The sequence below is a fragment of the Culex pipiens genome, chromosome 1 (genome assembly GCF_016801865.2).
Source record: "Culex pipiens pallens isolate TS chromosome 1, TS_CPP_V2, whole genome shotgun sequence".
NCBI lineage: Eukaryota > Metazoa > Arthropoda > Insecta > Diptera > Culicidae > Culex > Culex pipiens.
The window spans coordinates 69,510,745-69,536,338 of NC_068937.1; the positions used below are offsets into that span (position 1 = coordinate 69,510,745).

At 42.3% G+C, this 25,594-nt stretch overlaps 1 pseudogene; it reads right to left on the minus strand.

Annotated features, from left to right (window-relative positions):
- Window positions 1-253: 253 nt before the first annotated feature.
- LOC120426953 (uncharacterized) lies at window positions 254-7,428 on the minus strand (annotated as a pseudogene).
- Window positions 7,429-25,594: the final 18,166 nt, after the last annotated feature.

Below are 25,594 nucleotides of genomic sequence, written 5' to 3' on the forward strand. Positions count from 1 at the left end.
AACGATCGCGCAAACTCGTCCGTTGCGCGCCAAAAAACTCTCCACTCTTCGTCGTCGTTCGGGTTGTCGCTCTCTTTCTAGCACCGTCGTCATCAACGGCGCGCTGTTGCCGCGCACATCGTTTGTGCGCTTCTTTCTCCCTTTCGGGCGTCGTCGTGCTAACTCGCGCAAGTCGTTGCGCGCGCTTCTTGTTGTTGTTGGCAACAACGCAGGCTGGGTTGCCACCTTCTTTTCCGTTCTCGTCGCAGCAGGCACAGTGCTGCCAAAATCAAACCAAAATTTTCTTCGAGCTGACCTTGTCAGGCTCGAACATCCTCCACCCGCGAAGAACTGCCGTTGATATCCAGGCGATCCAGAGGTCATTCTTTCGCCTCCCAGGTGTGGCCGTACTTTGACCAGGTGTGTGTTCTTTCAATTCTTCGCCGGGCGCTCTTGGGATCCGCAAGTCGATGCGAACCCCTTTCGCCCTGTTGTACAGAACCGGGCTAATCTTCGTTGCGTTCTTACAGGATGCGCCGGTCAGCGCAGTTAACAGTCGCAGGGGCTGCCAAAAGGCCTGGCCGACTCGTGGGATGTGCTCCAGTGCTTGTTGATGCTTGCCGATTGTAGGAAACCGGCATCTTGTTCTGCTTCCACTTGGACCATCTCCAGTGCCTCCAGCTGATGCTCGCTTTAGTGGATCGGCGTCTACCGACCGCTTGTGTGGAACGAATCCTTCAGTGTCACTCCTTTGCTTCTTCCATGCTGGTGCTGCAGCTGCTGGATATTTCGATCGCTCATCGCTCAGCTGTGTGTCAACTGCAGCAGCCTTGTGCGGCGCCGAGGCCGCCCTTATACGCACCGTTACTCCTCCACATGGGTTTGTAGTCTTCTCAAGTACGCTGAGTGCAGCAGAGCGCTGCGTCGTGGGACCTTGAACCTTGTGTCCTTGGTCAGGAATCGCTTGGCTTGAAAAGCCAGCGTCGTCTTCCAATGTTCGCAGTATCACGTGGAACGGCAGGTAAACTTGCTTCAAATTCGCTGGATCACTCACCTCACTTGCTTCCTTGTAAATTCCAACTTCTCGTGCGCAGGCTTCGGTGTGCTGCTCCAAGTTGGGTCGATCCTCAAACTCCGTACCTTGAATCAGGACCGCTTCTTCGTGTGCTGCGCCACTTCCAATCGTGCCGTCCAAGACCTGGCTGAAGCTCGTCTCGCGCAGAGCCACCAAGTTGACTCTGACGGCGAGTTGAACTCCAGCAGGAATCATCGATGTGTCGGAACGTGGCTGCATCTGCTCGACGCCAGCCATCTCGTTCGCGTTGTGTCCGTCCAGAGTGTCCTTCGTCAAATGTGCTTCATTCTTGGTTGCTGTTATTAATAAACCACGGCAGGGGTGTGGGCTGCAGGGTTTATTCCGAAAGTCCGCGACGGCTAACAGCGCGTCGGGCGCTAGTTGTCCTTGTCCAGAGGAGCTGGCCTCTGACGTCACTGTACTCGTGTCGGCTTGTTGTGGAGCACCAGGTTGCTCCACCTTCGTTTGTGTTGTCGATTGCTTTGAGTTTCTCTGGTACTCGGCGTGCAGCAGGGTGTGGTGCCGCTCCTCGCACGTCGCGCACGCTCCGGTGGACACACTGCGCCGAGGTATGTCCCGTCCGGAGGCAATTGAAGCAGAGTTGCTTCTCCTTCGTCTTGATCAGCCGCTGGGGGCTGTCATCGCTAGGAACTGCGGACACTTCCAGCTCTTGTGCTGGCCTAGTACGCACACGTCGCACGTCTGTGCCGGCTCTCTTCCGGCGGTCATGGCCATTTGCTGCTGGCCCGGGTTGTCCGTTGCGGTTTGTCCGGGTGTCTTCTCGGAAAGTTGTGACGAGTCTTTCTCGTCAGCGTTCTTGTTCGTCTCGATGACGGTCTTGGGCTTCTCAATCTTGTGGTTGTTCTCGGACCGTTCACCATGCGGGATGGTAAACTCCGGTCGTACCCGATCTTCCGTGTCCAGCTGCTCTGCCAGCAGCTTCCCGGGACGCTTCTGGGGTTCGTCGATGGCCGCCTCGTTGGCGCATCCGACGATCTTAGCGGTTGTTGGGTTCGTTGTCTCGTCCACCCATTGTGGTACACCAGGCGTGTACGCGTTTCTTCGTCGTGTGGGCTCGCTCACTTCTAGCAGCTTCTCTTCGATGACCGTCAGGACCTCTGTGTGCAGGTCGTCGAAGGCGTCGTAGAGGGCATCTTGCTCGTCCCGTGATGTTGACGGAACCATGCCAAGGATCTGCCCGTACGCCGTGTGGTACGCATCGTACGCGGCTTCTACCTCCTTCTGGCACGTCTTCAACGCTGCCCATGTGAGCGTCGTGGCATCTTTCAAGCTGTCTAGAATGATAACGAGCTTACCTTGAGCCAGCTCACGCTGGTGGACGACGTCGCTGAACCGCTTTATCTCCGCCATCTCCTTTGCACTGCTTGCTCCGCAGGGGAACACTCAGTGCACGTAGCAACAGGGCTTTTTCCGCCGGTCTTCTTCACTTGTCTTCTTCGGTGTGGCCGCCTTCTCCGAGTTCACCAGCCTCTCCGGTGAATTCTTCGGGCGAAGCTCTTCGACCACCGTTGCTTCAGTGACAGGGCACTGTTTCGGAACGGCTGCTGGAACCGTTCGCCTTCACTACACTTTTGGGTTCTGAAATCACGGTACTTGGGGGAACTTTTGTGACCTCTTGGCCGGAACTTCACTTCTCGTTCCTCTTGCTGGAACGTTCCACTTTGTTCTTCGGACGCATTCTGGACGTTTCCAAAATGGCGTCGACTTTTTTGCACTGGGCACTTTTCCCAAATGGCGTCCTTTTGTTCACCACGAGCACACTTTTTCAGCCAAGATGGCGTCTACTTCACACTTTTTCCTTCGTGGCGTCTCTTTTCACTCTGTGGGCCTTGTGCCCACTTGCCGCTATGGAAACGACCCTCCGCCTTTTTGTCTCCACACTTCCGGTTCACCAGATCCGGCTCGTTTGGACCATGTCCGGAGCGGACTGTAATTCATTTCACTTCAGGCGGACTTGGGGAACCAGTTGGGAGGGTTGGAATTACCGCAAGCAAACAAAACACTAGATTTTCTCTCACTACTTTCTATTTAATAACTATAACTAAATTAAGTGAATAAAACTAGTGTCTCCTCCGACGATCGCGACGCGCTCGACTTGATGTCCGACCGGTTCGGCTGCTTGCGATAGACTTGCTGCTTCTCCGAACGATCGCGCAAACTCGTCCGTTGCGCGCCAAAAAACTCTCCACTCTTCGTCGTCGTTCGGGTTGTCGCTCTCTTTCTAGCACCGTCGTCATCAACAGCGCGATGTTGCCGCGCACATCGTTTGTGCGCTTCTTTCTCCCTTTCGGGCGTCGTCGTGCTAACTCGCGCAAGTCGTTGCGCGCGCTTCTTGTTGTTGTTGGCAACAACGCAGGCTGGGTTGCCACTTTCTTTTCCGTTCTCGTCGCAGCAGGCACAGTGCTGCCAAAATCAAACCAAAATTTTCTTCGAGCTGACCTTGTCAGGCTCGAACACATACAAAAAGGCTGGATAATTGGAACCTTTATAAAGTGCTTCGAAACCGCTACGTCCGAGGATTGAGATCATCAAAGAATCTGGCAGTAGAAGAGGAAATTCGAAGTTGTCACGGAAATCCCAAGAAGCTTTGGAGAAGCCTGAAATCGCTGATTCGGCCTGGTGGAGAACCTCCAATGGAAATTGTTTTCGAGGGAGCGCGAAGCGATAGGGAAACGGCGGAACGCTTGAATCAGTTCTTCGTGAAAAGTGTAGAGACAATCCATAGAAACATCCCACCAGCCCAGGTGGAACCAGCAGTAGTACCAACAGAAGTAAGGCTAAACGAAGATGGCAGCGAGGACTTATTAACGGAGCTTCAACCAATCACCTTGACGAAACTGAAAGAAACAGTCTACTCGTTAAAAGACTGCGCTGGTGTTGATAGCGTGACAAAACGGGTCATGACGGATTCATTTGACGTTGTTGGAGAGCAGCTATTGGCGATTGTCAACAGATCCCTGGAAAGCGGAGAATTCCCACAACCTTGGAAGCGGACTTTGGTGATACCGATACCTATAAGGTACCGAAATCGACGCGCCCGGAAGATCACAGACCAATCAACATTTTGACACTCTATGAAAAGGTTTTGGAAACCATAGTAAAGGGGCAGCTCCTGGCGTTTGTGGATCGGACGAAAGTTTTACTCGAAGAGCAGTCTGGTTTCCGAAAGCATCACTCCTGTGAGTCAGCGCTCAACCTGTTACTGCTGAAATGGAAACCAGCAATTGAAGAAGGGAAAATTGTCCTATCGGTGTTCGTAGACCTGAAGCGAGCTTTCGAGACCATTGACCGAACCAAACTGAAAGCAGTACTGCGTCGCTACGGTGTTCGCGGTTCAGCGCTCAAATGGTTTAGCAGCTACTTGGACAGCAGAACGCAGGTGACTCGTTACAACGGCTCCACGTCAGCAGCCACGGCAGTAGATCTTGGAGTTCCTCAAGGCAGTGTGCTTGGACCGCTTCTCTTTATTTTATATATCAACGACCTGAAGCAAGCACTGAGACGAGTTCAAGTAAACCTTTTCGCTGATGATACTGTACTGTTTCTGACCGGAACTAGCTTTGAAGAGTGCTTTAACGTGATGAATACTGAGCTTGCCAGTTTTACCGAATGGCTGAGATGGAAGAAACTACAGCTGAATGTTAGCAAAACAAAATGCATGATAGTGACCACACGACCAAGCGACGGCGTAAGCAGAGCGGTTCGGATAGATGGCGAGGAAATCGAAAGGGTCGAGACGATCAAATACCTCGGAGTGATGCTGGACGAAAAATTGAACTTTAATGACCACATTGACTACACAATACGGAAAGCAGCCCGAAAATTTGGAGTACTCTGCAGAATTAACCGTTACCTGACGACTGAAGCCAAAATAGACGTGTACAAATCCCTGATTGCTCCTCACTTCGACTACTGTGCCTCTATCCTGTTTTTAGCAACTCGTCAACAACTGAAAAGAATGCAGGTCCTGCAGAGCAAAGTGATGCGACTAATTTTGAAATGTGATCGTTTAACACCAAGGCAAAATATGCTGGATTGTTTACAATGGATGTCTGTTCGTCAAAGGATCGAGTACAATACGTTAATTTTTGTGTTTCGTGTAACTAAAGGGATGGCGCCGAAATACTTGACAGGTACGGTGGTATACGGGAGGGATATCCATCAGCACGACACCAGAGGAGCTGAAAATATCAGATTGCAGATGTGCAGGAAGGCGTGTACGCAGAATTCACTGTTCTACAAAGGATACAGCATGTACAACCAGATACCGGAAGCAGCAAAGAACACAAGGAACATCAACGAGTTCAAAAACTTGTGTAAGAATTTCGTGCGTCAACGACCGATGGAGTAAAAGTGAACCACGACGGTACTGTGAGGAAGAGCATGTTATGACGGCCGGCCATCTTCATTATCGGTACACAGCTAAAAAAGTAGTAATCCAGCTGCGTGTAAAAGGCCAGGGTGTAAAATAAATATTGACCGACTCCGTGGCTTAATGGTTACGGCTTCTGCCTCACAAGCAGAAGGTTTAGGGATCAAATCCCGGTCGGTATCTTTGAAATTTGGAATCAGAAATTTGAACTTTGAATATGAACAAAAACGAAAATGAATTAGGTAGGATTCGAACTCATGCCTTTGGATTGGTGGTCTGGGACGCTAAGCAGTCGGCCATCAGAAGGTTTACACTCTAGCAGTGAAATGATCCGTAGTGTTGAAACATGTTATCTTCTCATATTAAATACGCGCTGATCCCTGATTTGCCTGACGGGATTGGAAGTCTAAATATAGATCGAGTTTCCTTCAGATGCTTGCTTCTATGTTTAGGCGGGGCCGAACAATGCCCAGCGACCTCGGAATTGGACCGCAAGGAGCTCTGTCATTCTGAAACGGGTCGTTGGAAGCAGCGCGAGGGCTATCACCACCTAATACCCGGGACTGAGATAAGTTGTATCAGCATTCGGCATATACAAAGTCTGATACAAACTATACTTTCCCATAATATCGCTACCGGTTAGCGGGTATTGGATTGGACCACACACACACACACACGCACACACAGGGTGTAAAATAAATATTGCATTATTTTATGCAATGTTATGTGATTTTACACCTTGAAATATGTAGCCCATCAGTATGGGAAACCTACTTGACCGAAATGTCAAGTTCATATATGCGTTTATCCTTACAACTTTTTATCGGTCTGATGGCCGAGTGGGCTAAGGCGCCAGTCCTTACTGTTGGTGCTGGGTTTGAATCCCGTCGGTTGCAACTTTTTTTTTGTATTTGCAAAAATTGTACATGCAGTGTGTAATATTAAGTGTTTATTTTGACGAAGGTGATGTGCATGCTTTTGCATGCGATTTTACCATCGGATTTTTTACTGTGTACATGTCGCATGGGATCACTTTGGGCCTCATATGATGTAAGCTTGATCAAAAGTAACGCGAATCTGGGCGCGGTTCTAACCCTATGTGCTCATCAGTGGTGTCACGGTTCGCTTTTGAGCGTATCATAGCCACTCAATCGACGAACCTATCGGGTGAGCGCTTATCGAACGCTCAGAGCGGCGGGTTTGAACGGTTCGCGAACCAAAATTTCGATCATCATTTCTCTGCTCGCTTGCCGCTCCGCTCTGAACGGAGTAAAGAGAGCGTTCAGCGAACGGTTCGCCAACGGAGAATGTAGGCACTGATAGAAAAACTTATTTGTTTTTATTCTTCACTCCCATAAAATTGTTCAAATTTGTTAACGATAAAGTTATCAAGGGACCATCCATAAACTACGTAGAAACCTTGGGGTGAGGAGGGGGGGCTATGGCGATTAACCACGCTCCATAGAAAAAAAATTAATTTGAATGGAAATTGTCCACGACGGGGGAGGGGGGGGGGGCGGGGTGTTGAGATTTCCAAAAAAGTGTCCACGTTTGTGGATGGTCCCCAAGGAACCAGGGAGTCCTCTGTTGATCCAGGACATAACAACAGAATATAATAAAAGTCTACCATACTCACTATGCGGGTATGATCTGCAGTCATAAACCGCAGACCTCTTGCTTGTTACGATAATAAATCCAGGGATAATAAATCCAGGGAGTCATTGGAAGACCCAGGACATCCCAATGAGTTGTTGAAGCCATGCTCTGTAGCCCTCCATAGTCACCTTCTGTTGCCAAAATCATGAAATGTTTTTCTCTAAGTGCTGTTTTTTAGCTCTTCTTGCGAACCGCTCATTGATGGTCCCTCTCACTCTCATTCGCGATGAGAGAGCAAGGGTTCATGCGAACCACGGCAGGCGTTCGGATCGTGGTTCGCTCGTGCTTGGTTCGCAATCATGAGCGAACCACACTTGAGCGTCATGACGTATCGTTTGAACCACGATTCGAGTGAGCGAACCGTGACACCACTGGTGCTCATATGTGTGTGGGATAGCAAATGATCTCAATACCCTAAATGGAAGCTGCAATCTGAGTGATAGACAAAAGGACTCTACACCCAACCGGCGGTCGCATGATTTTGATGCATGGCAGCATGAAAGTATATCAGAATCTGCATGAAAACTGTCCTCATGCATTTTTTGCGATATTGGGGTATGACATTTTTGCCCGTTACCGACAATTATCGACATTACCGACGGCAGATTGATTGTATTGCAGAAATAAAATCTTAACAGAACGAGGATTGAACCATCAACTTCTAGGTTGCTGATCCGACACGCTACCACCGCGCCATGGACGCTTGATGAATGGTGAGGGACAGAGCGCGAACATAATGTTCTCTCTAGAGTGTTGCTCGGGGACGCGCCAGCATTCGATGTGTTGGTGAGAACTGCAGATCGCTGACGTGTTTACACGCGGGCAAAAATGATCTATGGGCTTGCTGCAAAAAATGTAATAAAATATAACATTTTCTGCAGCAAATCCACTGTTGCAGATTTTGAGATATATTTTTCGTTTGGGTGCAGTATCAACTAATCCCCCATAATCTTGACCGTTCCGGGGAAAAAAGTTTTGCTACACCCAACTGGCGGTCGCATGATTGTGATACATGGCGGCATGAAAGTATATCAGAATCTGCATGAAATCTGTCCTCATCAAGGTCCTCATGCATTTTTTGCGATATAGGGGTATGACATTTTTGCCCGTTACCGACAATTATCGACATTACCGACGGCAGATTGATTGTATTGCAGAAAAAAAATCTTAACAGAATGAGGATTGAACCATCAACTTCTAGTATGCTGATCCGACACGCTACCACCGCGCCATGGACGCTTGATGAATGGTGAGGGACAGAGCGCGAACATAATGTTCTCTCTAGAGTGTTGCTCGGGGACGCGCTAGCATTCTATGTGTTGGTGAGAAATGCAGATCGCTGACGTGTTTACACGCGGGCAAAAATGATCGATGGGCTTGCTGCAAAAAATGTAATAAAATATAACATTTTCTGCAGCAAATCCACTGTTGCAGATTTTGAGATATATTTTTCGTTTGGGTGTAGCATAGCTAGTTTATCTGAAGCAAATATCCTGTGAATTATCCACGGCTTCCGACAGCTGACGCGCCACAGTCGTTCCTCTTCCTAGCTTCCAAGGGCCAGTCTCGATAAACGCCGTACAGATTTTCGTGTTAGATCTGCTTCAGTACCCGTAGCCGGTTACGCCAGCCTCAACGAACCGTTACGCTGTTGATAAGTTCTAGTTCTGGCAGCAGAAAGCTAGAATATTACGACAAAAATTGATATTTCTTCGGAAAGGTTCCGAAACTTCGTACAGCCTGAGCTGCTCCAAGCTTTTTGGTACCTTGGCCTCCAACGTTTTCTGGAATCACCTCCTTGCAAGCCGAGTGGTCGCTGTTAAAAACGGAAATGTTTCTTAAGAGGCCGTGAAAGTCACTGGAGGGATGCTTTTTTGCGCTATGCGTGTTATTTGCCATGCAGAATTTTCGTCCTCTTCGCGTCTTGGCCAGGGCACCGGCCGATGCCCAAATGAGACCGAATTCCGGCGTTAGGAACGCCGGGAACGAATCCTAAACCTGCGAATTTTCGAAAGAAGAATGAATGAGGTTATGACCAATGTAAATATTTACATTCAAACAGTGTTGCGTGTTGATTTAAATTTAAGCAAAACCCAAGGGGTCTTTCAATTTACCGTGACTTTTGTCAATCACGGCGATTTCACGGGATTCACGGTGAGACCTCTTTTTACTCAGATTTTGCACCGAGTGTCTTGTCGTGTCGTCGGTACAACTGTGTGCACTTACACCATCGTAACCACACACGCTGTAACCCACTGTAACCTCCGTGTCATCGGAGAACCACACACGCATTCAGACAACCGAACGCATTCAGCGTGCCTTTTCGCCGGCACCAACACAAACAATATCGAGCCGAACAGAACGAGCGCCTTGCAAACCATCAACATGGACAATTTTTTTTTTTTTTTTTTTTTAAAGGCGAACTTATTGGAATCAAACACAATTTCCTAAAAGCTCGACCGGAAAACCAATCCTCGATCAATCTCGGATCGATTCATCCAAACACGGAACAACAAACTCGTAAAAACAAACAAAAAACGCGCGCGCGAGACGCAACGAACCGCACTCGATGACAGCACAAACCGGTCTCTCAGTTTGTTCCGGTGGGCATACTAAGCCCAAATCCAAAATATAAGCTTGATTGGACGTAACCGGAGCTGGCGCTTTGCATTTGAACTTTAAATGATGTTAACCCATAAAAAGAGATTTTTTCAAAAAAAAATCACTTTTTGAGGCATTTTGGCCACTGAAGCGTTTATTTTCAACATCATTGGCGTGTGGGCCAGATCTTTGCGAATTTTGTGGTTTATATAACATTGAAATTTGGAACACTCTGGAGCATGATACAGACCTTCAAAGTTTGTCATTTTTTCGAAAAATTGACCCCAACAAAATCAAATGCACGGAGAGACTGTGCCCAGACATTTTTAAAATCAAAATTGTTGATTTTACTTTCGTAAATTTTAACAAAAACGTTCTTGTTACTGCCAATATTCAGTAAAATTAACCAAAATTCAGTATTAATTTAATAACCTGTTTGTTGAAAATGCTAAAGGCAAAAAGCTAACAGATTTCCCGAACTCGAATGAACGTGCTCGACAGTTAGCTTTGTTTTTAGGAAAATCAAAAATTTTGTTGGTTGAATATAATTAACAATTGGTTGAATATTTAAAAGATGAACTTGGGTTTGTTTACGTCTGTCGTTTGGAGTCAGGATTCGAACAAGAGCGGTCGATTTGTTGAGTTTGTGTTGTTAATTGTGAAGTGAGCGGGTGTGAAAGATGAAAATCACACTATTTGGCTAATGTTGAGGTGACAAATCGAAGTGCACACTGTTGCAACTGTGGAAGTGCAATTGGTGAGTAAGCTTGTTGATGATTTCTTTGCAGGTGATAAACTATGAAGAGCAAGACGAGGCCATTCGCAATGAGAACCTCTGATGCGAGGGGACTTCATGACAATGTTTGAAGGAAAGGGAAGGGCAGTGAAAGGAAGATGCGGGCGAACTCTTGCACGACAATACTTGCACGGGGGCAAATTTAACAAAATGTTGGTTAATCTAAGTAAGTATGGGTTTATTCTTGCACAATAATTTATCTATTGTGATTTTAATTAGAAAACTGAATCATCAAAAACCTTCGTGCTTACGATAGATACAATTTTAATGAACAATTATTTTTTCAGAATCATCAACCATAAAATACATGAATATGCGTACACATAATATCAACATAAAAATTCGATGATGGAATATATCCAATAAATAAAATTTATAAGAGATATACAAAAGAATATATCAATATTTGAAAAATGCGGTTTAAAGAAGACTGCTCAATAAACTGGTAAGTTAAACTCAAAATATTGATTTTCAGGAATCGGAGTACGCTGAATAAATTGAATCAAATGCAATAAAAGTTTGTTGCCAAAAGTAGTTGTTAAATTAATGCAAGCTTGGTAAGTAGCATTATTGATATTTCTTCTTTCCTAATCTAATCTAATCTAACCCTAGCGCAGCCAGTCTTTCGAGGGCATCCTGGATAATGCCTTAGGTTGATTAACGCCTAGCATCCTCTTGTCATTATTAACAATTGCAGTGCCCCAATGCAATAAATTGTATTGAAACATCACAAACATAAAGTTTACCGCAAAGATGATTCGTTGAATTGCATTGAGTTTGAGCACGAGTGTTCAAACAACAATACATTTCTGAATCTACAGGGGAGGAGGAAACGTGGGGATCCCCCGCTCACGTTCCTGTTTGTTTAGGCAATTAATCGTTGGAAGTAGAGGTGGGCAAAATCGCTCTTTTTTAGGAGCCGCTCATTTTCGTTCGCTCATTAAAAAGAGCCGCTCTTTTGAACGGCTCTTTCGCTCTTTTTAAAAATAAAACTATTTCGCATTGGAATGATATGAATTATTTGAAAAAAATTACCAAAAACGAGAAGATGCCCTGAAAACCATAGGTCTTGGCGGTCTCTGTGTCAACATTTCTACTCGAGCCTAAACGTTCGAATAATTGAATGACATCCAAACTTTAATCTAGGATTTTGGATAAATTTCTTTTAATGGAGCACTTCCATTCCAGCAGTTTTTGCTTTTTTCTACAATGTATTCATTATGGGAGAACTATCTTTTCTACCACTCGAATCGGGTCCTCCATATTTAAATTGCGTTTATTACTGCCAAAATTGTACTTATGCTGATATTTTATCTAGAGAAAATATTCTGTTAACTCTTATCTACATTCTGATTCTATCGATAAAGTCTATAAACGCTGAAATTTATTCGGGCCAGAGGATTTAATTTTTTTACAAAGTCTTTCAGCTACTTAGTAGCTTTTTGGTAATAATTTACATGAGCAACTCTCTACGAAATCGGCCGATTTCGACCATTTTTATTTTTTGTATTTTTTGATTTGACTCAAACTTTGTGGGGGCCTTCCCTATGACCAAATAAGCTATTTTGCGTCATTGGTTCACCCATACAAGTCTCCATACAATTTTGGCTGCTGTCCATACAAAAATGATATGTAAATATTCAAACAGCTGTAACTTTTGAGTGAATTTTCTGATCAATTTGGTGTCTTTGGCAATGTTGTAGGTATTGTTGAGGACTTTTGAGAAAAAAATAGGTACACGGTAAAAAAAATTTGCAGATTTTTTTATCAACTTTTTTTTCACTAAAACTCAATTTCCCAAAATACGTATTTTCTGATTTTCGAGATTTTTTGATATGTTCTAGGGGACAAAAATCCGCAACTTTTGAGCCATAGAGAAACATGGTCAAAAAATCTGCCGCCGAGTTATGAATTTTTGAAAAAATAGTGATTTTTGGAAAAAATCGAAGTTTCATGCAAAAACAAGTTTGACATTACTTTTTAATGCAAAGTTGAATTTGCAATCGAAAAGTACTTTACAGATTTTTTGTTAAAGGGCTCCGTTCTCAAGATATAGCCACCGAAAGTTTGATTTTAGCGAAATATTTGCAGTTTTTCAATTTTAAAAAATAGTGACCATGAATGACCATTCCTAAAAATATTTTTTTTTGAAAGGTTCAGAAAATTTGCTATAAAATTGTTTAAGAGACATTGAAGATTGGACCTCGGGTTGCTGAGATAGAGCCGCTTTAAGAAAAAGAAACACGAAAATTGAAGTTTTCTTAATATCACCAAAAAAACACACCATTTTCTAATGACGATATCTCAGCAACTAATGATCCGATTTTCAATGTTAATACATGAAACATTCGTGAAACTTTCCGATCTTTTCGAAAAAAAATCTCTTGAAAATTTTTAAATCAAAACTAGCATTTTAAATTGGCGTAATATTCAATGTTTGGCCCTTTAAAAATGTTAGTCTTGATTTTAAAAAATTCAAAATATTTTTTCGAAAAGATCAAAAAATTTCACGAATGTTTAATGTATTAAAATTGAAAATCGGACCTTTGATTGCTGAGATATCGTCATAAGAAAATGGTGGGCTGTTTGGGTGAGACTTAGAAAACTTCAATTTTCCTGTTTCTCTTTCTTTAAGCCGCTGTATCTCAGCAACCCGAGGTCCAATCTTCAATGTCTCTTAGACTCATGGTCACTATTTTTAAAAATTGAAAAACTGCAAATATTTCGCTAAAATTAAACTTTCGGTGGCTATATCTTGAAAACGGAGCCCTTTATCAAAAAATCTGTAAAGTACTTTTCGATTGCAAATTCAATTTTGCATTAAAAAATAATGTCAAACTTGTTTTTGCATAAAACTTCGATTTTTTCCAAAAATCACTATTTTTTCAAAAAATCATAACTCGGCGGCAGATTTTTTGACCATGTTTCTCTATGGCTCAAAAGTTGCGGATTTTTGTCCCCTAGAACAAAAATAATGTCAAACTTGTTTTTGCATAAAACTTCGATTTTTTCCAAAAATCACTATTTTTTCAAAAAATCATAACTCGGCGTCAGATTTTTTGACCATGTTTCTCTATGGCTCAAAAGTTGCGGAATTTTGTCCCCTAAAACATATCAAAAAATCTCGAAAATCAAAAAATACGTATTTTGGGAAATTGAGTTTTAGTGAAAAAAAAGTTGATAAAAAAATCTGCAATTTTTTTTACCGTGTACCTATTTTTTTCTCAAAAGTCCTCAACAATACCTACAACTTTGCCGAAGACCAAATTGATCAGAAAATTCACTCAAAAGTTACAGCTGTTTGAATATTTACATACCATTTTTGTATGGACAGCTGCCAAAATTGTATGGAGACTTGTATGGGTGAACCAATGACGCAAAATAGCTTATTTGGTCATAGGGAAGGCCCCCACAAAGTTTGAGCCAAATCAAAAAATACAAATAAAATCCATTTCCGGTTTTGGTAGAGAATTGCTCACAAACAATTTGAAATGCTAAAATTTTTATTCGGTTAAAACCGTACATCAAGGTCAGTACACTGAAAAGTTCCTTCACTTTGTTTAGGAAATCATTTACTTTTGGAATTTAAAAAAGTAAGAAATTGAAAATATGAGCTTGAAAACTATTAAGTTGTTTTCGAATATTAACATCAATTGCTTTTGAGAGTCTTTCAATGTATATTGATGAGAAAGTACACCAAGAGACCAATGCTGGGTGTATTTTTTTAACTAGCATTTAAATATTTGCGTAAAAGAGGTTTTGGGTGACTCACTACACATTACCTTCGGACGCCTAGAAATGAGCAGAAACTTGCAACAGAGACCATTAAAGACCCGGGGTCGTTAAAGTGGATTGCTTAGCTTTTTTTTTTTTTTTGAAATATTTGAAATTGTATTTAAAATTCTCAAAAACAATTTAAATATTACAATTTGTTGGTTTAATAAACTATATTTATAACAAGTTTAAAAAATATTTCATCTTGGAACGATTCTTTCAAAAGACCGGAAGTTAAAAAAGAACCGCGGTTCTTTTTTTGTGAGCCATGGTTCGTTCGTTCTTTTAAACGATCCGGCTCTTTGAGCGGCTCGCTCTTTTTTTTGCCCACCTCTAGTTGGAAGCACCATGCTAAGGAGTTTTGGTGCTCAGGGACCCTTGGGGATGGGACATTGTATTTCCACAAATGCCCTGGACACTATTTGCCGTGGTTATAGCGCCACAACTTGCTCTACATTATTGATATTTCTTCTTTCCTCATTATAACTACATTTATTTACGTTCCTTTTATCAGTTTATAGCCGAAATTAAGAATTTTGTATAAAATTACTAATAATTTTCATAAGTCTTTTTGAAGCAAAGGGTTCGCTTTGGTGTAAATTCTGTGTCCAGCCACAAGAAAAATAACTAAACCTGAGACCGTTGTAGATGATGATGACTTATCGGATGATCTCACAGTGATGGTAAGTAATTTTATACAACATAATAAAAATATAATCTTAAAATTTGGTGAACATTTTGATCAGTTTCTATTTTTAAGGAATTCACGAGAAATCTTTTTTAAATATGTTTAACAAAATTTGTAATATGCTTTGTTTAATATAATTTTTTAAAACATTAATCAAACTTAACATGTTTTATAATAACAGTTTAAAAAAGTTAGTTTTTATGCTTTTTAACAGTAATTTAATAACTTGCAAAAAAAACAAATTAGTACAAAAAGTTAAAATTTTAGGTCCTCCGCGGCCAGTACGACATGGATGTGAGTGTGCTCAAAACTTTTAAGTTGAACGTGATCGAAGTCTTCAAGAAGTTCATCTTGAGAACAACGCCAACAACGCTGTCTGAGCTGAAAGCAGTTCGGGCAATTTTCAACATCATCGTGTTTTGGGAACGTTATCGTCCAGTGCACCGTGACGTGACCCAATGTTCGAACTGTTTGCATTTGCAGTTTGGACATGGTGGAAGGAACTGTTTCATCAAGAGTCGTTGTGCAACCTGCGGAGGTGAGCACAAAACTTAAGCATGCGAAACAATCAACGAGAACATCGAAGCCAAATGCTTCAATTGCGGCGGCGACCATTAGACCAAGAATCGGAGCTGCCCAAAACGGGCTGAGTTTGTAAAAATTCGACAGCAAGCGACGACGAGGCACCAACACAAATCGTCGTAAGACGCCATCAGCTTTCACGGACGTAGATTTTCTTGCTTTGGTGTCACCAGGAGCGGGATCTGTTCGAGTGGTTCCAAATCTGCAGCCATTGCCGTTGAATCAGCGGCAAAAAATGCAGAGAATACAACATCTCCTGGCTTCAGTCAGCAACCGAGAGAAAACCAACCAGCATCAACGGATGAAGGCAGTAGTGACCACAAGAACTTCTGAACATTTTCACTGAAAGAAACCAACATAGCAATATCACATGTTTCACACATGAATCTGCCCTATACGACTTAGCATGTGAACTTCACGTGTAAATCACTTGAAAGAATCCATCGAGCGACCCTGCAAATCCAAATGCAAAACACGTTAATCTTGAGTGAAAGCTCACATGACATTGGAATGGAGTGCACATGCATTCCAAATGGTTTTGTAGTGTAAATTGAAGGTTTTCCAGCGATATTCATGTGTACTGAATATTGCATACAGTTTTATGATTATCTCAATTTTTTTATTAATATTAAAAATCAATTTTATTGAAAAAGAACTTTTTATTATAAGTATCCCATGAAATAAATACAAATTGTCGCACAAAAACAACCGGGCAACGATCTTTTTTTATATTTTTCACTTCTTACTTTCCCGACCCGGAGGCAACGGCACATTTTACAGCTAGTAGATGTCTGGGCGACGGAACGAGAATAGCTTCCGGTAACGGGAACCGGTTCTTGAAGTCGTCAAACTGCTTGACAACGGTTCTTGGAGGCCTCCATCGACTCAACCTTGATCTGGATCTGGAGTTGCCACGGACGGGTATGGGAAGAAGTGTCGCCCAGCACCGCATCACGGAACTGCCGCCGGGTGCACATTTTGTTCGTTCCGGAACGCAAGTCATACTGCAGCCAGATGCCGAAGTTGCCGGATTAATCGGCCAATACAGTGTCGGTCCGGGAAAAACGAGTTCAGGAGTCAACCCTTCACCGGAGTTTGAAATCCTGCCAATTCATTGACATTGTTAGTATTTTTGTACATTTGTCAATATTCACTCTTTTTCTATCAAATACTTACCAAAAAGTTCTAGCACAATTTATTTTACTCTCAAAAATATGAGTTTTACTATAAAATACTTTATTCGATAAAGAAAAAGCTAATTGGACTGTCTTCGTCCGTCGCCATCTTACGAATAAGTATTTTTTCATCAACCACCTTTGAAACCAACACATTTCAATGTCATGTGATTTTCACTTCGAAATGAAAGGAGAAGTCAAATGGGGCAAATCTGAGTGAAATTCTATTGACTCCAAAGTGAATACCACGCGATAAAAGAATGAAAAAATCTCGCTTTTAATCAGCTGATTTCTAATGATTATCATTTAAATGTCACATGAAAACCACATCTATGTCAAAAGAAAAACATGGCAAATCATCGTAATGATTTTTTGAGCAGCTCACGTGAAAAAGCATTTGAATTTTCTATGTCAGATTTTTTCAGTGTTCATCGAGATGACAACAACACCGCGTGGTTGCAAAACTCCACAGGAACAACTAAGAACCGCCGTAAGCCATGATGCCGGTACGAAGACCTAAATTCCACAGCCGGAACAAGCAGTCGTCTTATTTTAAAAAAAACCCTAGTATCTTGCCAGTCCTGGGACTAACCGGACCGAGTCACTATCTCTGCACTGTAGAATCCATTCGTTTTTAAAACTTTCGCAAAATAAATAAACAAACAGCCTGCCTCGGTAACTGGGTTCTTCGTCATGAATGTGATGAAAAATCACTGTGATGAAAATAATTGCGCAAGACTGTAGTAAAGTGCAAAATGCGCCATAAAGTTAATGAGATTACACAGTTTCGGGTAATCGTAATTTTTTTATCGGATAGCTTTCTCTAGTGCAAAACTTACCTGTTGATTTTTTTCCGCTGCTTAGATCTGCTATTTGCAATATGTTATCAACAGAAAAGCGTTTAAAGTTTTCAGTATTTTTTGTTGCCGAGCATTTTGCATTTTGATCAGAATTAGTTATGTTTTCTTCACAGCAACTTGGAAAAACTGTTTCATTCTTTGATCCACAATCACTTCTATCGGCGTACTGACTATTTCCACTTATATGAAGATTACTTTCTGGTGTATAAAGTCCATCTGGATAAAATAATGAAATTGGCATAACGGGATAATGCTGCAAAATATTGTCACTTGTAGAAAAAGTTTCCGTGATTTGGGTTTCTTCCATTGTATATAATCGCACGGATATAATAAGTCCAAACGGTTTTAATTTGTTAATTAATTACAGCAAATCAAAAAATTAATGTTATAACACAAACGATTGAACTTAAAAGAAACATGTTTCTGTGATTGAGTGAGAAAAACTGGGCAGAGCAATTTTCCTCACTTAAGAAAGATCAAGAAAGATCGCGGTAAAATTTTATGTAGGAGTGGTAAAATTTTACGTACATATGTAAAATATTATTTTCGTTTAGGTAAAATTTTATATACTTGCACGCAACAAAACGAAACTTGGACGCAAGATGTTACTCATGACACCTAAATGCTGGCGCAGTCGTGTTTTTTCATAATTGTTTGAATTAATTTAAAATTGTCCTCTTGTAGCAATAAATAAATACAAATAATTCAATACTGCTGTACAAAATTGTGTTTAGAAACAGGAAAATTGATGACCCACCATTTTCTAATGTCGATATCTCAGCAACCAATTTACAATTTTAAAACATGAAACATATGTAAAAATGGCTTTAACTTGAAAACGGTGCACTTCATCAAAATTTCACTAAAGTACTTTTTGATTGCAAATTTGATTTTACCAGGGCTATGGAGTCGGAGTCGGAGTCGTCAAAACTCGAATAGCTGGAGTCGGAGTCGGAGTCGGAGCTGGCTAAATTTTATGAGCTGGAGTCGGAGTCGGAGCCGGAGTCGTAAATTTCTGATAGACCCGGAGTTGGAGCTGGAGTCGGAGTTATCAATATATTTTATATAATTTATGAACATATTCATTGTTCAATATTTGTCAGGTTAGTTACAATTTTTTTTAATTTATTTATTGAATCGCGTGCACTGCGTTGACATTTTTTTAAATCAATTTATTTTTTGGAAATAAAACACGACTGCGCCAGCATTTAGGTGTCATGAGTAACATCTTGCGTCCAAGTTTCGTTTTGTTGCGTGCAAGTATATAAAATTTTACCTAAACGAAAATAATATTTTACATATGTACGTAAAATTTTACCACTCCTCCTTCACTCCTAAGCATACTAGTGTTCATCGTGATTGTCATCAAGAAAGTGAATGCATCCAAAGCACAAGAGGAACTGGGAATCGATTTCATTAATATTTTTTTTATTTGGCTCAAACGTTATGGAGATATTCACATACATTTTCTGGAGCTATCCATTCAAAAATGGTATGCAAATTTTCTAAAATCTGTATCTTTTAAAGAAAATTTCTGATCAATCGAATTGGTTAGGACAATTACGAAAAAATAGTTACACTCCAAAATAAAATTTACCTATTTTTTAGCTAACATTCTATCACAAAGGTCGATGCAAATATGTTTCATAGTTTATGTCGCCCTTCTTTTCAAAAATAGTCTGAAAAATCAGAGGGCAAAGATCGATCTTGGGATATTCCTTTGCGCCTCTTTCCCAAAATACTTTCCTCGTGTTTTCGCATGTAAATAATGCCCAGCCGATCGGTATTGCACTGCAGTCCAGTTGCATTGTCCAGATCAGAGCAAAGGGAACACCGCAAAAGTAGCACCGCAAAAAGACAATTGTCTTTACAAGACCCCGCGCGGCAAATAATAGCTGCTGGGAAGAGCTTGAAAAATGACGATAAAAAATAGTCACCGCGGTTCTAGCGATACATAGCGCACAAGGCACAAGAAATGGAGTTTACAGCATCTGGATGGAACAGTACTTCACACTCCCTGTTCAACTTTCGTTGGGTTTGGTCGTCTTTAGAGCTAGCTTAGCGCGTTTTTGACGGTGTTTTGTTAACTTTCGCCGACGGCCATGGCGGCGGCCGCGACGGTGGAGAGTGAGTGGACGGAGCACAGGGCTGAGAATGGAAGGACGTTCTACTGGAACGCGGCCTTGAGGAAAAGTGTGTGGGAGAAACCGGACGGGTTTCAACCCAAGACGCAGGCGGCGACGGGAATGGAGGTGGAAGACTCCGAAGGAGGAAAAGAGGACGGGGGCGAATTTCGTCCCGTGGTCAAGGTTCGCCGCAGGAAGGCTAAGGAGGAGATCAACGTCGGCGATGGCGGCAACGACGGCGATGTGGAGAAACTGCTCAGCAACAACAAGTTCAGCCCGCTAGCGGAGGAGAGCAACAACAACAACAATGCGAACCCAGCAGCAGAAAAAACCATCCCCGTGGTACCAGCAACCGGCAAGTCGGCCGGGGAGAAGAAGCAGCCGCCGCTGGTGGTGAAAGAAACGAGCTTCGCCCGCCTTGCGAAGGTGATGTCGTCATGTGATGTCCAGCCGGAACACAAACTGACGCGGTACGGCACAAAAATTACGTGCTTCTCGAGCGACGACTTCGACACGGTGCAAGCTCACCTGAAGAAGAACAAGGTGCAGTTCTACACGCACGGAATGCGCAGTGCGAGACCGCACCGGGTAGTAATGCGAGGTCTCCCGAACGTGGAACCGGATTACGTCAAGGAGCTGCTCAAGACGGAACATCAGCTGGACGTCTTGGCAGTACACGCCATCAGGCGGAAGCAGCAGCTTCCCGCCATCGATGAGACGCCTTTCATCGTGCTCTTCCCCAAGGGGCACACCAGTATCAAGGAGTTGAGTATGAAGGTGAAGAAAGTGGGACCAGTCATCGTCCGGTGGGTGGCCTACCGGAACAAAGAACCGCACGTGACCCAGTGCAAGAACTGCTTGCAGTTCGGTCACGGAACCAGTAACTGCCATCTCAAGCCCAGGTGCAGCAGCTGTGGGGGTCCCCACAACACAGAAAAGTGCAAAGCAGAAGAAACCCAAGCCAAGAAATGTGTCAACTGTTCTGGATCCCACGAGGGTCTGGACCGCAGCTGTCCCAAACGTGCGCAGTTCATCCAGTCGAGGCAGCAGGCGTCCAAGCCGAAGCAGCCAGCATGGAAGAAGGACAAACAGACTCCGGCAGGAGCTGTGTTTACCGCGGCGGATTTTCCTCCGCTACCTGGAGCGGTACCGGAAGAGAAACATCCTCGTCCCGGAAGAAGTCAAGGAAATACTGGCGCCGACGCCGGTGCAACCCCGAAGGAGCAACAAGGTGAACGGATACTGTACAGCGAGTCGGAGTTGTGGGCCATTTACCGAGAATACAGAGTTCGCTTGAGGCAGTGCAAGACACCCGAAGAACAGATTGACGTGATCGCACACTTGCTGACACATGGCACGAGAAAATGATCATCTAATTCAGTTACGGTTTTTTTTTTATTATTTATTATTTGTTGTACTTTTGATCCTCGGTCCTAACCTGGTCGCAGCACCTAAAAGGACCTAATAAAAATAAGTTGTGAAGAAAAAAAAAAAATGGAACAGTACTTTTCCTCTCAGGAACTGTGTTATAGATCTGGAAATGCTTAATAACAGTAAAAATGGGTAACATGATACAATAGTCCTTGTAATCAGGATTCCGTGTCTTAATGCCGTACACCAAGCACGTATTGAATCTGTCCAAAAACAATTCTTACTGTACGCACTACGTAAACTTAACTGGACTGCATTTCCTCTCCCATTGTATGAAGCACGCTGCATGCTCATAAACATACAATCATTACAAGAACGTCGTAAATTTGCCATGCTCTCTTTCATCAACGACATTATTTCTCAACGCATACAGTCAGCAGCATTATTTTCAGTAATACGCAATAGTATTCATGAACCAAGCCGTACTCTTAGACATTCACAACTTTTTAGAATAACTGCATACACGACAAATTATTTAAAAAATTCGCCATTAAATCAAATGATGCGCTTTTAAAATGAAAATTCACAGTACATACATTTCGACATGTCTAAACCGGAACTACGAAAAAATCTGTACAATAGAAATAATATCTAGTACACTCAAACCCCGATGGTTTGACACCAACTGTTGTCAAACGAACGGGGTCACTTTTTAGTTTGACACCCCTTTTACACGGAGTTCACACACACTACCAAACGTTTGTTTTGATAGTATGCGAGAGCGCTGTGTAAAAAGCGACAGTTCGTCACTTTTTAGTTTGACTTTGACCAACCAACGGGGTACAAACTAAAAAAGTGTCAAACGAAAAAGTGACCAACCACCGGGGGTTGAGTGTATGTAAGAAAATTGTAAGTAGTCTACATAAGCTTGACGAATAAACAATAAACATCTAAACAATAAACATCTAATACTCAAACAGAAAAAAATCAACAAAAAACAATCAAAGTAGTAGTTTAGCATGAGCATGAGCATGAGAGACCACCCATGGTTGTCCTTCTCCGTTGCTGAACAGAACCGTAATATCCTTTCAGCACTACTGATCATAGGCTTCGACTATCAAGTGGTGTTTCCCTTATCAACAGCATGTATGAATGCGCTGAAAAGATAAAACACCATGATTGCCAAAACAAGATCAGTTGCGAATAGGTAACAGTCATTGGCCACCAACGGCGCCCGCCATGTCAGTTTGTAGACCTCGATTTTAAGGGACGGGAATGTTAGTTAGCGCAGGTTGCTACTAGGGCAGCTGATTTACTCTGTGCTTACACCCCACAAGCGCCAGGAGCCTGAAAACTTTTTTTTTTTTTTTTCATAAAATTATTTTTATTAGGTCCTTTTCGGTACTGGGACCTGGTTAGGACCGAGTCGGCTTTTGTAATTACATTTGACTTAATAATTACAGAGGATCTTGTGTGTAAATGTTAGTGGAAGGGGAGCCGATTACCCGCGGCCTACTCGGGGTTAGTAGGGAAGGGATTGATGTTAAAGACAAGGCGTGGGAAGGGAAGGGGGATTGTGTAGGGGTCTTGGTTGGCTCTGCTGGCCTTTGCGTTTGGTCCTCAGCCGCAACTCGGTGTCCAGCTGCTGGGGCGTTCTTGCTTTGCTTCCGGTGCAACCAGAAACGACGGCTTTGTGTGAAGGCGAGTTATACTAACTGAAGGAAAACTAACTGAAGGAAAACTAACTGGAAGAAAAACTAAATAGATATATTGGAATCTAAGAGGAACTGATAGATCGGATAGAGAACATCAAGGTCTTGTTGAAATAACGCGTCTCGCATCGGAATTTCTGGTGGTCTTCCTCGGGCCCTGAGGGTATCTTTCAACTTAATTCTGTGAGCCTGGTGATCTGGACACGCCCATACGAGATGGTCGATGTCCTGATAACCCTGCCCACAGTCGCATAAGTTTGTATCACTCATGTTGATACGGTACAGATGAGCCTTGGACGAGTAATGGTTCGACATAAGGCGGGACATCGTTCTGATGAATCCACGCGTCAAGTCCATTCCCTTGAACCAGGCTTTTCTTTGCACCTTAGGTCGTATGGAATACATCCAACGTCCCTTGGTGTCGTCGTCCCATTGTTTTTGCCAATCCAGAAGCGCACGCTGCCTCGGAAAACCGTAGCATTCTTGTAGGCTAATTGGCCTTTCAAAAATGTCTCCACTCTCAGCACCCTTCTTGGCGAGCAAGTCCGCCTTCTCATTACCCGGAATCGAGCAATGAGCGCGGACCCACACCACCGTGATGCTGAAGGACTGAGCCGCCAGGTTGTTTAAAGTCTTGCGTATTTCCGTGAGGAAAAACGCAGACTCCCTGGTCGGCTTCAGAGACCGGATAGCCTCAACAGAGCTAAGCTATCGGTGAAGATGAAGTAGTGGTCAGGTGGCATGGTCTCGATGATTCGCAGTGCGCAGTAGAGCCTGAAAACTTGTTAGTAGGATAGGGTGTTTGGTCAGGATTCATCATAGAAGATTATGATGCGACCCAAAATCATAGTGTTTGTTAAAAGGTGTTATATATTATTCTCAAGGCAAACAATCGGATGCTGCGGATGAGACATTTCCCGTTTAACTGTTGTTAATTTTTTAATTAAATGTGTTTAATCTTAGACAGCCGGCTGTGGAAAGATAAAACCAAATAATATTTATTTATAAAATGAGTTGTTAAACGCAATGCTGCAATGATAGCGTAGTCTGATTTTTAATTATATAATCATTTAGTTCACAAATTTGTTACGGAATAGACGCAACGAACTCAACCATCAAGTGCCTTCCGATCTTATTTCTTTTAGCTAGATAAGGTATTGATTTTCGTTGCCTCTCGAGCTACGATGCTATGGAGTAGTAGGATAGGGTGTTTGGTCAGGATTCATCATAGAAGATTATGATGCGACCCAAAATCATAGTGTTTGTTAAAAGGTGTTATATATTATTCTCAAGGCAAACAATCGGATGCTGCGGATGAGACATTTCCCGTTTAACTGTTGTTAATTTTTTAATTAAATGTGTTTAATCTTAGACAGCCGGCTGTGGAAAGATAAAACCAAATAATATTTATTTATAAAATGAGTTGTTAAACGCAATGCTGCAATGATAGCGTAGTCTGATTTTTAATTATATAATCATTTAGTTCACAAATTTGTTACGGAATAGACGCGACGAACTCAACCATCAAGTGCCTTCCGATCTTATTTCTTTTAGCTAGATAAGGTATTGATTTTCGTTGCCTCTCGAGCTACGATGCTATGGAGAGGACTTAGCACACAAACAACCGACGTCGAGCCAAGGGGTTGGGCACATGCTTGATCCGTATGGCATTTGGAGCAAATCCAGTAAATAATGGTAAATAATGGTAAATACGGATTCACGAGGATGAACTTAAACATTTGAGAGAAAATTTCGATCAGTGTGGGCTGTGACGTTTCTAAACGTCATTGGCAACTGTCACCTAGATTAGTTTTGTATTTCGAAGAAGATTCGGATGGAACTAGAAAAACTAGAACTACCCGGACTGGAGCCGGAAGCTGAGGAATGTGGCCAAATCATTTTTGGTCAAACAACACCTGCTGAATAGAGCGGCAAAGGCGAAGGTGTCGTTTACCTAGTGATGGAACTGGGTTGTCGTTGATCCAGTTGTGTACGGTAAAAAATTGGCATGCTGTGTTCGACACCTATAAAACCGGAACAAACCCCTCCCCCCACGAAGTAGCACCTAGCATCCCCGCTGATCGTGTCGAAGCTTACCCGGGACGACCCCGACTAAAGTATCGAAGAAGCGCTTGTACGGTCTTTCGCACATCATCAGCGACGTAGTGCTCTTGCGGTAACTACGCCCTGTCCGGCTCTTGGGACAAGGCCTTCGTGGTGATTATTGCATTCGATCGTAATATTTCGATCGTAATTTCTCGACTCACGATCGAGATTTCTCGATCGTAATATTACGATCGTAATTTGTCAATGGTAAGTCGTAATTTGTCGATGGTAAGTCGTAATTAGTCGATAGTAGATTGAGATCATTCGATCGTAATTTCTCGATCTACCATCGACAAATTACGACCGACGATCGAGAAAATCTCGATATGGGTTCGAAGCTCGTTTTGAAAATGTTTTTATTTAATTCATGATTTTCAAAAAAAAAACAAAAATTTCAAAAAATTAAAAAATTCAAAAAATTCAAAATCTTTAAAAATTTCAAAAATTTTAAAAATTTCAAAAATTTCAAAAATTTCAAAAATTTCAAAAATTTCAAAAATTTCAAAAATTTCAAAAATTTCAAAAATTTCAAAAATTTCAAAAATTTCAAAAATTTCAAAAATTTCAAAAATTTCAAAAATTTCAAAAATTTCAAAAATTTCAAAAATTTCAAAAATTTAAAAATTAAAAAAAAAATTTAAAAAAAAAATTAAAATTTTTAAAATTCTTGAAATTTTTAAAATTTCTGAAATTTCTGAAA